The sequence below is a fragment of the Dendrobates tinctorius genome, unplaced genomic scaffold, assembly GCF_039654945.1.
Source record: "Dendrobates tinctorius isolate UK_male_01 unplaced genomic scaffold, ASM3965494v1 ptg000196l, whole genome shotgun sequence".
Classification (NCBI taxonomy): Eukaryota; Metazoa; Chordata; class Amphibia; order Anura; family Dendrobatidae; genus Dendrobates; species Dendrobates tinctorius.
This window is the reverse complement of record NW_027361863.1, coordinates 6,630,128-6,644,638: the sequence shown is the minus strand read 5'-3', so window position 1 is coordinate 6,644,638 and position 14,511 is coordinate 6,630,128. Positions and strand designations below refer to the sequence as shown.

The 14,511-nt window shown below is 46.4% G+C and overlaps 1 protein-coding gene across 3 annotated transcripts in view; it reads left to right on the top strand.

Annotated features, from left to right (window-relative positions):
- The first annotated feature begins 9,320 nt into the window (after nt 1-9,320).
- The window catches only part of GOLGA7B (golgin A7 family member B), a 104,156-nt gene continuing 98,965 nt past the window's right edge, over nt 9,321-14,511 (top strand). The window contains exon 1 of one of the 3 annotated variants that reach the window (XM_073552842.1): nt 9,321-9,478. The gene's annotated coding sequence lies outside the window, so the exon portion shown is untranslated. Of the gene's footprint in view, nt 9,479-9,529; nt 9,553-14,511 lie in introns of those variants that run through there. The other 2 variants (XM_073552840.1, XM_073552843.1) reach the window with 2 other exon arrangements.

Below are 14,511 nucleotides of genomic sequence, written 5' to 3'. Positions count from 1 at the left end.
GGAATCGGGAGAAGAACAAGGACCATCTGGCCTGGCGAGAATTCAGCCGCTGGGCTGCCTATAAATAGACCAAATTTTTGTGGTCGGTGAACACCTGGAATGGGTGGTGAGCCCCCTCCAGGAGGTGTCTCCACTCTGAGATGGCCAGCTTCATTGCTAGCAACTCCCTGTCCCCGATGGAATAATTCCTCTCCGCCGGTGTGAAGGTCTTAGAAAAGAAGAAGCATGGGTGCTTCCGATCTTGCGAGTCCTTCTGAAAAAGGACCGCTCCACCTCCAGGATGAATGGCTTATCTACATCAGGGCGATGTAGAATGGGAGCGCTAGCGAAGTGGGACTTAATGGAGGCGAAGGCCTTGGAGACAGTCTCCGACCACAGTTTGGGATTTGCACCCTTCTTGGTGAGGGCAACCAAAGGCGCGACCAAAGTTGAGAAATGGGGAATGAATTGGCGATAGTAATTTATGAACCCCATAAAGCGCTGCACCGCTTTGAGAGAATGGGGTTCCTGCCAATCCATCACTGCCCGTAGCTTGGCAGGATCCATGGCCAAACCCTGGGCTGAGATGATGTAACCCAGGAAAGGCAAGGACTCCTGCTCAAACACACATTTCTCCAATTTGGCATAAAGAGAGTTGGCCCGCAGGAGATCGAAAACTTTGCGAACATCTCTCCGGTGGGAGTCAATATCTGGAGAGTAAATGAGAATATCATCCAGATAGACTACTACCGAGGTGGTAAGCATATCCCGGAAGATGTCGTTCACAAAGTCTTGGAAGACGGCTGGCGCATTACATAGCCCTAAGGGCATCACTAGGTATTCATAGTGCCCGTCTCTGGTGTTAAAAGCCGTCTTCCATTCGTCCCCCTCATGGATTTGAATCAGGTTATAGGCTCCCCGCAGATTGAGCTTAGTAAATACTCTCGCTCCCCATAGCCTATCAAACAGTTCCAATATCAGGGGCAAAGCATACTTGTTCTTAACGGTTAAGACCCCTGTAATCGATGCATGGACGTAATTCTCCATTCTTCAGACTAACTTAATTTCCTTCTATGACGGAATCACTGATTGGGTGGATCAAGGAAATGCTGTAGATATAGTATATCTTGACTTCAGCAAAGCATTTGACAAAGTATCTCATACAATCCTTATTGAAAAAATGACTAAGTATGGAATGGACAAGGCAACTGTTAGGTGGATTCATAACTGGCTTAGTGATCGGACCCAAAGAGTGGTCGTAAATGGCTGCACATCCAGTTGGAAGAATGTCTCAAGTGGGGTACCACAGGGCTCTGTCCTGGGCCCTGTATTGTTCAACATCTTTATCAATGATTTAGATGAAGGAATTGCGGGTAAACTGATTAAATTTGCTGATGACACAAAGCTAGGAGGGATAGCTAATACTAGAGAAGAGAGAGAGAGGATTCAAAAAGATATAAATAAACTGGAGAAGTGGGCAGCAACTAACAGAATGGTTTTTAACAGGGAAAAATGCAAAGTACTACATCTGGGCAATAAAAATGAAAAAAGCACATACAGAATGGGAGGAATAGGGCTAAGCAACAGCACATGTGAAAAAGACTTGGGTATACTAATAGATCACAGACTGAATATGAGTCAACAGTGTGATGCAGCAGCAAAAAAGGCAAATGCAATTCTAGGATGTATTAACAGAAGCATACAGTCTAGATCACGTGAAGTCATTATTTCCCTCTACTCCTCTTTGGTCAGACCTCATCTGGAATATTGTGTCCAGTTTTGGGCACCACATTTTAAAAAAGACATCAACAAACTGGAGCAAGTTCAGAAAAGAGCGACCAGAATGGTGACCGGTCTGCAAACCCTGTCTTATGAGGAAAGGTTGCAGGATTTGGGAATGTTTAGTTTGCAAAAGAGAAGACTGAGAGGAGACTTAATAGCTGTCTACAAATATCTAAAGGTCTGTCACATTGTAGAAGGATCAACTTTATTCTCATTTGCACAAGGAAAGACTAGAAGCAATGGGATGAAACTGAATGGGAGGAGACACAGATTAGATATTAGAAAAAACTTTTTGACAGTTAGAGTGATCAATGAGTGGAACAAGCTGCCACGAGAAGTGGTGAGTTCTCCTTCAATGGAAGTCTTCAAACAGAGGCTGGACAGACATCTGACTGGGATGATTTAGCGAATTCTGCTTTGAGCAGGGGGTTGGACCAGATGGCCCAGGAGGTCCCTTCCAACTCTACGATTCTATGATTCTATGATTCTTTTGGACAAAGAAGAATCCCGCACCCGCCGGAGACACCGACTTCCTAATGAATCCTCTAGCCAGATTCTCCCTGATATACTGAGACATGGCCTCTGTCTCTGGGAGAGATAGTGGATATACTCGACCCCGGGGAGGGTCAGCATCGGGCAAGAGGTCAATGCGACAGTCGTATAGGCGGTGTGGTGGAAGGGTCTCTGCCGCCTTCTTGGAGAATACGTCTGCATACTGTCGATATGGCTTGGGAAGCGAGGAGAGATCTGCAGGAACCTCATAAGTGGCAACCTGTACACAGTCCCTCTGACACCTACCCTCGCAAGCCTTGCTCCAACTGAGGATTTTTCTCGAAGACCACTCTATATGGGGAGAGTGAGATCGCAACAAGGGAACCCCTAGGAGGACCTGGTCGATCCCTTCGGGCATAACAAGGAGAGACAGCATCTCCTGATGAGGAGACAAAGAGAGTCTCAGTGGAGCCGTCTGGTGGGTGATTTGGGACGGGAGTGTCGCCCCATTCACCACTCTGATGGTGACTGGTTGAGGCAGCAAGACCAGGGGGACTGCGTGTTGTTGAGCGAAGGCAGATGACATGAAATTGCCCTCCGCCCCTGAGTCCACACAAACCTCCACCATCAGAGTGGAGGAATTAAATTCTAATGCCCCTTTAAACAGGAGCTTGGAGGAGAAAGTCGCGGTGTCTAGTATGCCCCCTCCGATAACCACTAGACGGGAGCGTTTCCCGAGCGCTGTGGGCACTGGTTAGCAAAATGCCCAGTCTGCCAACAGCGGAAGCAGACTGGAGGTACCCGCGCAGACCGGGTCCTGGACCCCGTACGGGACACCTCCATGGCCTCTGGAGGCTCGGGAGGCTGACCGGAAGGTTCCAGAGGTCTCGAGAAATTTGGAGCCAACTTATAACGTTGGCGGGACCTGGAACGCTCCAGCCCTCAATCCGTGAAGCGAATGTCTATTCGGGTAGCGACCGTAATGAGCTCCTCTAAAGTGGTGGGCACCTCCCTGGTGGCCAGGGCTTCTTTGACGTGATCAGCCAGGCCTCTCCAGAATATGGGTATGAGAACCTTATCTGGCCACTCCAACTCCGAGACGAGAGTTCTGAAGAGGATGGCATACTGGCTGACCAAAGACGCACCCTGGGTCAGAGCCAGCAACTGAAGTGCGGTGTCGTGCGTGACCCGAGGACCCAGGAACACCTGCTTCAGAGTGACCAGGAAATGGGTGGCACTCTGTACCAGGGCCCTGCCCGACAGGAGGGAGATGATAAACCCCACCTTGGCCCGCTGAGAGGGAAATCGTGTGGCCAGCAACTTCAGGTGAATGAAACACTGACTCACGAAACCCCTGCATGAAGCACTATCGCCTGAGAACTTCTCGGGCAGTGGGAGGCGGGACAAGGTCGGGGCAGGACTGGCCGTGGAGACACGGGCGACAGCCTCTGTAGCTGCTTGGACAGCGACCGAAGTAACATCCGCAGCTGAGGTCGAACGCTCTAGCGCTGCCAACCTACCCTCCAGCTGCTGGATGTATCTATGCAGACGCTGTTCGTCCGCCATTACTAGCCAGACCCTGGCACTCGGATAATGTTGGGGCTGGCGGAACGCACCAGATTATAAAATAGTAGAGAGTGCGTTTGCAGCCCGGGGTCCACCGTGCAGAGGTGGTACACTGCTGCTAGATAATGGCGGAAGGGAAGAGCGGCGTGAAAACAGTCACACGTGGGTTACGTCACCCAGTGTGAACAGGAGCAGATTCTGTTGCTTCACAGAACCACACAACCGCTTGAAAGTGAATAGCGGAGCCTGTCTAGCTCACAGAGCCCGGCCACAGAGCACACAGCAAACAGCCACAGAACTCCACCCCAATGCACGGGGTTAGAGTCCTTCTAGCCACTGAGCGCGCGGCGTCGCTGCCACAAATGCCGCTATAGATGCTGGCTAAGGAGTGCGGAGCACTTGCTCTGAGGCGTGCCGAGTCACTGACAGTGGCTAATATCTGACTCAACTCTGTCCTACCTACGCCTAAGCCTGGGCGCTAGCAGGCTAGGCTGCACAACACATGCGTACCAAGGGTAGGGGTTTCATAATGAGTCAGTCACCAGAGACATTCATACGTGCATCCATCACTCCTTATAGTCAGAAAATACTGGCTATCCTAGCGCATGGCCGAGCGGCCATGTGAACCTTTTATAGCCGCGAGCGTCCGGGACCTTCCTGGCTTCTCGGATGGGCCAATCCGAACACGAGCAGGACCTGAGCACGTGACCTTCGATCTCCAATGGGAGATCACACCACGGGCATGCTCAGTGGCCCGACATGAGGACTTAGTCCCTGGAGAATCTCGCTGCTGAGCAGCATGCATTGCCATAGCTGTGCCAGAGGTGACAGCTGCAAGCAAACCCATGAAGCTGGTCTGGGCAGAGCGCTGGGACCGACGAGTTTGCTGAGCAAGCTCCTCTGTGGCTGGAGAGGAATGGGAGACTGCCAGAAGTAAGGCTTGGGATTCTCGCTGTGCAGCGACAGAAATCCGACGCCTAACAGGAGCTCTGTATGTAGTGTCAGTGTACAGGTAATACAGTGATCACCAGTGACATTATACGCAGAAGATCTGTATATAGTATAAGGTAATACAGAGATCGTCAGTAACATTATACACAGGAGCTCTGTATACAGTATCAGTGTACAGGTAATACAGTGATCACCAGTGACATTATACACATGAGCTCTATATATAGTGTCAGTGTACAGGTAATACAGTGATCACCAGTGACATTGTACAGAGAAGCTCTGTATATATTGTAGGTGTAGAGGTAATACACTGACTTTTCTTCTTCATCAAGTGCAGACCTCCACCACTTCTTCCAGCTACTCGTCTCTGCATAAAATAATGCTGTAGTCTAATGTTATTAATGAACACTTGGAGACAGCCAGCGCCTTCTAATCTCAGATTGGACAATCGAGCTGTCAATCAACACACTGACAGCTCAGCATGCTCCTGTTCCAGACTGGATGACTGAGCTGTCAATCAAAGCACTGACACCTTCCGAATGCTCCGGTACCAGATTGGATGGCTGAGCTGTCAATAACTATATCCCAGACACACTGAGAGCTAGAAGCATGATAGAAATAACTGGTATTATGAGGATTGAGCTTTTTCTCAGTTGTTTTAAAAACACTGCTATTATTGCTATTATTATAATATAAACATCTCCTAACAGAGTATCATGAAATTATGTTAATCTCATATCACTCATCTCGGGACATGTCGCGAAAAAAAAAAATACGGGAAAGGCCACATCTAAACCATGCTGTCAGGTGGCCTCTAATAAGTGATCTATATGGGCATTTGATAATTTTAACATCAGAGGATCTAACATGTTAACACGTATCAAAGAAGGTTAGAATAATCACGTATCACTAGTTGAGAATCCACTGAGACAGAGATTAAAATCTGCTAACTCTCCATTAAAATAAATGGTAGTTCTGGAAAAACTACCGCACTTTGCATATATTTTAATGGCAATTGCACATGATAAACCTCCTTTCCAGTGAGATTTTGGATGGTGTCTATAGAGGGGCAGAGGCAATATAGAGCCCAGTGACATGGGTGTGGGGAAGGTGACTTGATGGACAGACGTGACTGGTAGCAGGAAGGGACGGTTTGTGCACTAGAGACGGAGATTGACAGGATAGAAGGGTGACAGCTGAGAAAGGTGGATAGGAGAGTGCAGTACCTAGAATTGACCACAAGATGGCAGGGGGAGTAGCTTAGGACTTAACATCAGCTTACGGCTTGAGAAACGCTTAGTCATGGGGGGCGGGGAGATAGGAACCCAGGAGGGGAATTCCAGGTGAGAGAGGGGATAAATATGACAGGGTAGGGTTCCAGGCAGGCTAGTCCCGGGAGGAGCTCGGTAGAAGACGGTGAACAGAGAAGAGCTCGACCAGGGGACTGACAGCAAAGAGACAGTCAGGGGGGTGGCCCTGACCCGATGGACCGCAAGACAGATGAGGCCTCGGGGGTACCGATTGGATGACGACCTCGGGCAGGTGAAGCGCTGGCGGTAGATTGGTCTAGGACAGCCCCAGCGAAAGATCCGCGAGGGACGTCATCATGACTAAAAGAAAGGTGAAAGGTACTCGGGCCTGGAAACAGAGAGCTGTAAAGGAACTGCGGTGCATGGCTAAGGTCGTCAGGAGAACGGCCAATAAACCCGGATCTGTTACAACTGAATTCTGCCTCCATCTCGTCTTTGCATCATCCGGTCGTGGTAAGCAGTGGACCACCCCCCGATCCGGGCCCTTACCACATGGGTACAATGTATGTAAAGCCACACTGTATGGGAGATAAAATACACAGAGGATTACAGTAGCTGGCATGTGGATATATCATAACAAATCTCATTTATATGATCCAGATTTTATCACACAGAAATAAAGTTGTGGCCAAAAGTATTGACACCCCTGAAATTCTGTCAGATAATACTCAGTTTCTTCCTGAAAATGATTGCAAACACAAATTCTTTGGTATTATTATCTTCATTTAATTTGTCTTAAATGAAAAAACACAAAAGAGAATGAAGCAAAAAGCAAAACATTGATCATTTCACACAAAACTCCAAAAATGGGCCAGACAAAAGTATTGCACAACCTTTAGCCAAAATAACTGCGATCAACCGCTTCCAGTAACCATCAATGAGTTTCTTACAATGCTCTGCTGGAATTTTAGACCATTCTTCTTTGGCAAACTGCTCCAGGTCCCTGATGTTAGAAGGGTGCCTTCTCCAAACTGCCATTTTTAGATCTCTCCACAGGTGTTCTATGGGATTCAGGTCTGGACTCATTGCTGGCCACCTTAGAAGTCTCCAGTGTTTTCTCTCAAACCATTTTCTAGTGCTTTTTGAAGTGTGTTTTGGGTCATTGTCCTGCTGGAAGACCCATGACCTCTGAGGGAGACCCAGCTTTCTCACACTGGGCCCTACATTATGCTGCAAAATTTGTTTGTAGTCTTCAGACTTCATAATGCCATGCACACGGTCAAGCAGTCCAGTGCCAGAGGCAGCGAAGCAACCGTAAAACATCAGGGAACCTCCGCCATGTTTGACTGTAGGGACCGTGTTCTTTTCTTTGAATGCCTCTTTTTTTCTCCTGTAAACTCTATGTTGAGGCCTTTGCCCAAAAAGCTCTACTTTTGTCTCATCTGACCAGAGAACATTCTTCCAAAACATTTAAGGCTGGCTTTTTTATGCCTCGGGGTAAGAAGTGGGGTCTTCCTGGGTCTCCTACCATACAGTCCCTTTTCATTCAGACGCCGACAGATAGTACGGGTTGACACTGTTGTACCCTCGGACTGCAGGGCAGCTTGAACTTGTTTGGATGTTAGTCGAGGTTCTTTATCCAACATCCGCACAATCTTGCGTTGAAATCTCTTGTCAATTTTTATTTTCCGTCCACATCTAGGGAGGTTAGCCACAGTGCCATGGGCTTTAAACTTCTTGATGACACTGTGCACGGTAGACACAGGAACATTCAGGTCTTTGGAGATGGACTTGTAGCCTTGAGATTGCTCATGCTTCCTCACAATTTGGTTTCTCAAGTCCTCAGACAGTTCTTTGGTCTTCTTTCTTTTCTCCATGCTCAATGTGGTACACACAAGGACACAGGACAGAGGTTGAGTCAACTTTAATCCATGTCAACTGGCTGCAAGTGTGGTTTAGTTATTGCCAACACCTGTTAGGTGCCACAGGTAAGTTACAGGTGCTGTTAATTACACAAATTAGAGAAGCATCACATGATTTTCCGAACAGTGCCAAAACTTTTGTCCACCCTCTTTTTTATCTTTGGTGTGGAATTATATCCAATTTGGCTTTAGGACAATTCTTTTTGTGTTTTTTCATTTAAGACAAATTAAATGAAGATAATAATACCAAAGAATTTGTGTTTGCATTCATTTTCAGGAAGAAACTGAGTATTATCTGACAGAATTGCAGGGGTGTCAATACTTTTGGCCACAACTGTATAAGCGTGCCATGGATTTTTTAGTCCACATTATGCTTATTCTGTTGTGGCTTTGTAGCAGATTTTCACAGCAGATTTCATCGCTTTCACATGACCATAATAATCATACGAGTGTGATCCGTTGTTTTGACTGATAGCACTCGTCCCCATGTTATACAATGAGGACGTGCAAATGTCCGATTTTTTTTCAATAATTGGATGTCACTCGGCCATTCATGTCTATGGGACGTGGAAGGCATTGGATCGCACTTGGATGATTTTCACTAATGCTCTGCATGTAGATCACAATAAGGTTATGTTCACGCTGGGCGTTTTTTCAGCGTTTTTTTTTTTTATACTTTTTTATGCTAATTTTCAGCAGCGTTTTACAGTACCAGCAAAGTCTATGAGATTTCAGAATTCTCATGCCCACACATTGTTTTTTTTGTGATCAGTATTTTGTGCTTTTCATGTTTTTTTGCACAATGGAGCATGTCACTTCTTTCAGCATTTTTAACCCATTAAAAGGTGATGAAAACATTTACACCAAAAAATGTAGGCAGAGATGAGATTTTTTTTTTGCACTAAATTTTATCATGCACAAGAGACCAGTATAGCATGAAAAAAGCAGGAAAACAAATAATGCAGCAAACACAAAGAAAACCAAGTAAAACCTGCTTTTTTCTGCAGCTTCTTTCTTGCCAAGAGAGCAGGTTTTGCTGTTGAAAAAAAAAGGTTAAAAAAAAACCCGTCTCGTGTGAACATAGCCTAAATTCACTGCTGAATTCGTCTGCATTTTTTCTTGCTTCTTTTTATAAAATAAATTTAGCACATTGCGTTCCAGCTTCTACAGCGACGGTAAAATCTCCAGAATCTGGATTAAAGCGCCCAAGTAATTAGCCGGCGTTGCGCTTTATTAATATGTCAGTTTCACGGCTTACTAAATTGATTGTCAGATAAATAACACATAATTAGCGCATTGTGTCGGGTTTACTGTCCATTCGCTCTGGTCTTATCCTAATAAGCCTGAAAGTGCTTGGTTATGGCATGGAGCCACATTAGCTCACAGCACAATCCTTGGGAGAATTGGCTGCACCTGCCTAATGCAATATGGCTCTTTGCTCCGCGCTCCTCGTGCAGTCAGTGCCATCTGTCTTCACACCTGCGGAGACGCTTCCCCTGATCGTCTTCGCTCGCTGTCGGACACCACTTCAAGAAGGTAGGGAAACGGAACACGGGAACGTGGCAGCAATGATTTGCACTGCACTCAACCGCTACAGGCGTTGCTAGGCGGTAATGACATTTGCAGACTATCTAATATCTGGTTCATGTCCATTTTTTGCATGTGTGATCCATCCGTGTTTTTCATGGACACGTACCGATTCGTGATGAGCAAGCGTGCTTGGGTAATGTGTTATCCGAGCACTCTGTGTCCTTAACCAGTATCTTCGGCGTGCTCGAAAAAAACGCCCGAGTCCCCGCAGCTGCATGTCTCGTGGTTGATCGACAGCCGCAACACATCCCTGATAAAACTAACACCAATGAACTGCATTTTTCCATTTAATTAAAAAAAGATCAGGACTGTTTGAATGAGGCCTTATTGCTTGATTCGGCATTTGCAAGTCCCTTTTTTTTTTTTTTTGTACTAAAATCTTCAAAATGGTGCAACTGATTCCTGAATCGAAAATGATTCTTACTTTTGCCTTTAGGTCGGGGTCACACATGCAAGAAACACGGCCGAGTCTCGCATGTTAATACCCGGCACTCAGGAGTGGAGTATGCGGCTGCACGCTCCGCTCCTGAGTGCCGGCGGCAGTGCCGGGTATTAACATGCGAGACTCGGCCGTGTTTCTCGCATGTGTGATCCCGGTCTTAAACATAAAATTACATATTCCATGAAAATGCTGTAAAAATGGGTTCAAAAATTGAGGCGCACACAAAAATCACTCCACATAAGGACCGGAATACATTTGTAAAATATTTTCTGACTTTTTAAAAAGTCGTAGTTAGTGAATCGGCTGAAACACAGATCACAGTGACAAACCTAAAATAAGAGGCGAACGCAGAGAATAGGCTTCATTGCCACAATGAGTTTTTGGTGCGTGGTTTATGTTGCACATATTCTGCATCTATTAAACATTATTGTGGTTTTTTTTTTTTTTTTTTCGTTTTCTTTTTCTCATTCTTGATGCAGCGTTTGGTCTCTTGCTTTTATTGATACAGTCATGTGCAGATTAAATGCATCGGCTTTTTTTTTTTATTGCTTGCAAATTTTCTGTATCTAATGCAAAGTCTATGGGAAAAATCTTCATGTAAAACAAATTTACTTGTGGCTTTGAAACACGCACCGCGGGTCCGTTTACTCTGAGTAAGGCTATGTCCACACTAGGCAGTGTTAGCGTTTTCTATTTTTTTTTTTTTTTTTTTCCCAGCAAAGCCTGATCTCTTTGCAGGAAACTTACTGGTGGCGCAGACTAAATGCTCAGCTGAGAAGTGCTCTTCTCCAAGACTGAAGACTATTTATGGCCACATTCACACAGTCAGTATTTGTAAGCCAAAACCAGGAGTGGGTGCTAAATACAGAAGTGTTTTCTATTATATTTTTCCTCTGATTATTTGTAAGCCAAAATCGGGAATGGAGCAATCAGAAGAAAAGTATAATAGAAACCGGTCACCATGTGTGAATCTTTAACACACTCTTAGGCTAAGTGCACACGCACCGGAACTCTCGCGGAAATTACCGTGAGAATTCCGGAATTCCATTCCGAGGGAAAATCGCATTTTGAATTCCCGCGATTTTCCCACGGAAAAACTAACATTTTGCAAGCGTATTTAGCTTGCAAAATGCTAGCGTTTTCCAAGCGATCTGTAACATCGCTTGGAGAACTGATTGACAGGTTGGTCACACTCGTCAAACATAGTGTTTGACGAGTGTGACCAACTTTTTACTAATGAGGCCGCCTATGCGGCATCAGTAGTAAAAGATAGAATGTAAAAAAAAAAATAAAAAAATGGTGTTATTCTTACCTTCTGACGTCCCGCGCATCCGTTCCCAGTAATCCTTTGCGCAAATGCCTGCGATGACGTCCGTTCTCGCGGGATCGCGATGTCTCGCGGTAATTCGCAATGACGTCGCGCGAATGACCGCGAGAACGGACGCCATCGCGGGCATTTTCACAAAGGCTTACTGGGAACGGGAGCGTGGAGAGAGGCGGGAAGGCTGCGCGGGACGCCGGAAGGTGAGAATAACAATATTTTTTATTTTAAATTCTATTTTTTACAGTGATATGGTACCCAAAGCCCGGAGGACAGTCTCCTCTCCTCCGGACCATGGGTACCATCCTCAATTGTTCTGCTTACTTTCCGCATGGTGTGCACAGCCACATGCGGGAAGTAAGCGGAACAATGCAATCCTATGGGTGCGGGATCGCCGCAATTCCGCAAATTAATGAGCATGCTGCGGTTTTTACCGCAAAGCGATTCCGCCGCGGTAAAAACCGCAGCATTAGCACAGCATTGCGGAATCCCATAGGAATGCATGGGATGCTTATTTTTTGCATTTTCGCGGCAAAATCGCGCGGTTAAAACCGCCGCGGAAACGCGAAAAAAACGCCCCGTGTGAACTCAGCCTTACAAACACCAAGGTAAAAAAACTGACCAAATGCTGAATATGTGAACGTGGCCATAATGGAAAGTCTATTGAGCCTGCCATTGTCCCAGAGGAGTGCAGCATTTAGCTGAGAGCTTCTCTGCTCTGTTTTCGCAATCAGTGGTGGTCCTACCATGGGATCCCCTAAGGCTGTGTTCACACGAAGCTTTTTTTTTTTTTCGCGTTTTCGCAACATTTTTAAATGCGCAATTTTGCCGCAAAAAAAGCATCCCATGCAATCCTATGGCATTCCGCACATGCTGTGCTAATGCTGCGGATTTTTCCGCGGTGGAATTGCATCGCGGAAAAATACGCAGCATGTTCTTTGTGCGGAATCTATGCCCACCATGCAAAAAGTAAGCGGCAAATTTGCGGATGGTCCCCAGGGTCTGGAGGAGAGGAGATTCTCCTCCAGGCTCTGGGTACCATATCCCTGTTAAAAATAGAATTAAAATAAACAAATCGTGATCTTCTCGCCTTCCGGCGCCACCCGCAGCATCCCCAAGCCTCAACGATGCTCCTGGCAAGTCCCGTTCCCAGGGAGTCCCGTTCCCAGGGATGTCTTGCGACAATGACCTTTGACGTCGCAGTCTCGCAAAACCACGACATCATCAAAGGTCATTCTCGCAAGGCATCCCTGGGAACGGGACTTGTTGGGAAGGCTGCGTAGGACGCCGGAAGGTGAGAAGATCATGATTTTTTTTTTTTTTAATTATTTTTAACATTCTATCTTACTATTGATGCAGCATAGGCAGCCTCAATAGTAAAAAGTTGATCACACTCGTCAAACACTATGTTTGACGAGTGTGACCAACCTGTCAATCAATTTTCCAAGCGATGCTACAGATCGCTTGGAAAACGCTAGCATTCTGCAAGCTAACTATGCTTGCAAAATGCTAGTTTTTCAGCGGGAAATACACGGGAATTAAAAATGCGGATTTCTCGCGGCATGGAATTCTGGAATTTCCGTGTGAATTCCGGACTTGTGCCCATAGCCTAATGATTGAAACCTCTGATGTGTGTCTATATTGCACAGGCTAGCCCTCTGTTATTCCAGATGGAAAGCGTGTCCAAACTTAAATCCTCCAGTGGTGCTGCAGAGAAATTGTACGCTTTCTGCCGTAACTAATATGAATGTTCAAAGCAGACCGGGTAAGGAGCACCGAGTTGACGTCTAATGGTAATATTTTAGGTGTAAAGTGGATCCAAAGGAAGTTCTTCTGAAGCATATTATCATGTTTCTGTATTGGAGGATTAGTAATAAAATTTCATTCTAGAGCCTTTCTAGCAAAATAAGTCCCAAGAAAAATATATGGCAGCAATGTAGATAAATAATTAAGCTTCAAGCAGGTTTGGGAACATAAGGTATCTTTTAACGGAGAGCATTGTACAACCTATCACTTCAATATTATGTATTCAGGTACTGTAACACTAGAGAATGTAGGGTTCCTATTAGCAAAAACCCACACATCTATATGTCTCCATTTAAGGTGCTGTCCAGGATTAGCGTAACAATGCTGCTTCCTTCTAGAATACTCCCCCCTCATGTCCATACTGTGTCTTGTATTGCAGTTCAGTCTCAAAATACGTTCTATAATTTATTGTTCAGACTGCACCTTTTGGTCCCCCTCATGCACACAGATTGTGCCCTTTGGTCCCCTTCTTTCATACCAATTGCTCCTCATAGTTTTCCCTTCCCTCACATTGACTGCTCCTCCCGGTTTCCGCCTCCCTCACGCGCACGCATGGCTCCTCCCGGTTTCCGCCTCCATCGTGCACATGCACGGTTCCTCCCGGTTTCTGCCTCCCTCAAGCGTACACTGATCCCCATAGTCCCTGTCACTCTCTCTCAGAATGTTCCAGTTGACTCGGTCCTTGGCACAGACTGCTTCCCATGACCCTCTCCACCATTATAGACTGGCCCCACTGGCCTGCTCTGCCCTCACAAAAAATAATCCAAATAGCTCTCCCTCTCTAACAGAGACTTCTCCCTATATACCTCATTCGATCTCGTGCTGGTTCTGATTGTTAGGACTGGGTCACACTTGCGTGTGCAATGCGAGAAACTCACGCAAGTCTCTCGCATCCATACCCGGCACTGCCCCCGGCACTCGGACCGGAGTGTGCGGCTGCATGCATTTCTATGCAGCCGCACACTTTGGTTCCGAGTGTCGGCGGCAGTGCCGGACATTGATGCGTGAGTTTCTCGCATTGCACACGCAAGTGTAACCTTGGCCTTAGCCTGTGCAAGAGTGAGGATATCTGAATCTTTTAGGTGTGTGTTGTGTTTGTAGAAGCTTTCTCAGACATGCTGTGCCATTTCCTGTAGCCTCCCTGCCCCCCCCCTGCAATTCATAGGAACTGCCTTTAGCACTGTGTAGTGAAGCAGCAGATTTATCGCTATTCTGTCAATTAGCACAGCGGCCACTTCCTTCTTCCTTCCCATTGCTTATTAGGTTTCTCCCTCTTTTGCAACTAACAGCTGTGCTCCTGCCCCAAGGAAGACATTGGCCTGACTGGGGTCAAGGGAGGGAATTGCAGAAGAACATTTTCTATCTGGTGCCACTCCAGGCCCTTGCCGCCTTAGGCACTGGCCCATTGCT